Source organism: Poecilia formosa, unplaced genomic scaffold (assembly GCF_000485575.1).
Source record: "Poecilia formosa unplaced genomic scaffold, Poecilia_formosa-5.1.2 Scaffold37, whole genome shotgun sequence".
Classification (NCBI taxonomy): Eukaryota; Metazoa; Chordata; class Actinopteri; order Cyprinodontiformes; family Poeciliidae; genus Poecilia; species Poecilia formosa.
The window spans coordinates 12,371-14,701 of NW_006799976.1; the positions used below are offsets into that span (position 1 = coordinate 12,371).

Consider the following 2,331-nt stretch of genomic DNA (forward strand, 5'->3'; position numbering starts at 1 on the left):
ATCAGTTTCTAAAATACTCAGGCCAGTTATAGAGACGCTCGTCACCATTTTCCATTCAAAGTCACTTAAATATTTCTTTCTTTATCATTTTTATACCTCTCTATACCTTTAATATGTTTTCCCCCACCTTAAGGAAAAGCCCTTGGTTTTTTTTTTTTTCTTTCCAAAATCGCTTTTGGCAAAAAAAAAAAAAAAAGACTAAGGCTATTCACTTAGGATGGTGAAAACATATTAAAGGTATAGAGAGGTATAAAAATGATAAAGAAAGAAATATTTAAGTGACTTTGAATGGAAAATGGTGACGAGCGTCTCTATAACTGGCCTGAGTATTTTAGAAACTGATTATCTGTTCAGATTTTAACACAAACATTTACAGAGTTGTCTATAAAAAGAGAGAATATCGATAGAGTAGTGGTAAACTTGGCATAAACATATTGTTAATATCAAAGGTCACAGAAGACTGGGCAGACTTCTGTGACAATTTTAGTGACTTAAATATTCTCGTAGCCGTAGTTAGTTACATCCAGAGATGCGAATTAGCATCTCTGAACAGTCAACGCATCGAACATGGAAGGTCCTCTGCAATGCTGTCATGTTCATATCAAACAAAACCACTGAGAAAATTATTCAATATTTTGTTAACCTGCAATTAAAAGCCATTCTGGAGATAGAAAGGGATACTGTTAAGGTGGCCATAATAAACCTAATATAGAGAATATTTCTAACAAAACCATTTCCTGAATGCAAAATAAGATTTTCCTTTTGTTATTTTGTACCTCGTAGATCAGCAAAAGCCTCGGTGAGATACCGACACTCCTGCTGGATGGATCGCTCCAGGGTTTTCTTCCCCAGACCAAAGTTTCTGAGAGTGTGAAGAGCAAATCTCCTCTGCTGCTTCCATGGATTACCGCTGGAACCTACAAGGCCTTTTTGAAACCAATAAAATAAAAAGTTTTACGCTGACTCTTGAAAGAAATTAATACTGTAATACAGAAGCCCTAAAAGGTAAGTGTAAAATATATTTTCAAAGAGCCATTTTCTACGTCTGACCAAATGTTGTTTTCCCTGAACTTTAAAAATCATGTAAAAGTGGGGTAAAATTTGATCAATTGTGTTCTTCTGACTATACAACTTATATTTATTTCCTTTCTACAGCAAACAACTATAAACAGGGTGGAAAAAAGTTTTAATTCTTTATTATTAAGTTCCATTTGCCTTTCAGGGCTTTGGTAAATTAACGCAATTACGAAAACAGCCAAACATTCTTTGTGTGAAATGAGATAGGTGGTTTGAGATTGATTGGAAATTGCACCTTTTGACACAAAATATACTGCTCAAAAAAAATAAAGGGAACATTTCACTTTAATTTTGTGTGTGGCTCCAAATCCAGGCCTCCATTGGTTAATAAATTTGATTTCCATTGATGATTTTTGTGTGATTTTGTTGTCAGCACATTCAACTTTGTACAGAACAAAGTATACAATGAGAATATTTCATTCATTCAGATCTAGGATGTGTTATTTGAGTGTTCCCTTTATTTTTTTGAGCAGTGTATAAAGAATGTCACCTTTATGCCCAACTAAGGCCTCAAACAACGGGACTTTGGGACGATCGATGAAGTTTTCTCCTTGTTGGATAAGAGTCTCTCTCACCAGCTTGTAGCCATTGATGATGACAACCCTTCCACCAAACAAACGAAGACTGAAAACATTCCCGTATTTCCCTGCAAACTGAACACAAAGCAGATATTTGCTTTCATTCAAAACACTTCAGACTCTGCTCTGCTTTATTCTCTGAACTTTTTCTCAGATATGCTGCACGGCTGATTGGAGTGTGTACATGGAGCATAAATACTAAAGCCTATCACAACTTTCATGTAAATCAGCATATAACATTTCTAAGAAGGTCAGTATCTCCATAGTACTTTATCATCATAAATAAAGTACTTTGGAAATCACTAACATCAGAGATTTATTAGGCTTTTGAACAGTTTCATGCTACGCTATTACTGCTACCACCACTGCAACAGTAGTAATGAATTGTTGTATCACCAAATTTTATTTGTATTAAGGTGTAAAATTTTTCATTAATTTGCTTTCTAAAAAAAGTGAACTTTTTCATTGTATGTCTATAAGGAGAGGTGGTAAAGGCTAAAGGCAAATATAATGAATGAATGTTAAAAAGTATGTAGGCTGGTGAGTTAGAACGGAGCACTTTGCTCTACTGGAGAAAAATAAAAAAGGTTAGAGTCCATTTCAGCCACCTTTATACTCTTCAGTCAACAATGTCCTCAATAAAGTATTTTATCTGAACTTAATGTAAGGTATCTTT

General features: G+C 34.4%; 1 protein-coding gene across 1 annotated transcript in view; it reads right to left on the reverse strand.

Annotated features, from left to right (window-relative positions):
- LOC103137165 (cytochrome P450 2J2-like) overlaps positions 1-2,331 on the reverse strand; it is a 23,621-nt gene that overhangs the window by 622 nt on the left and 20,668 nt on the right. The window lies entirely within an intron of this gene.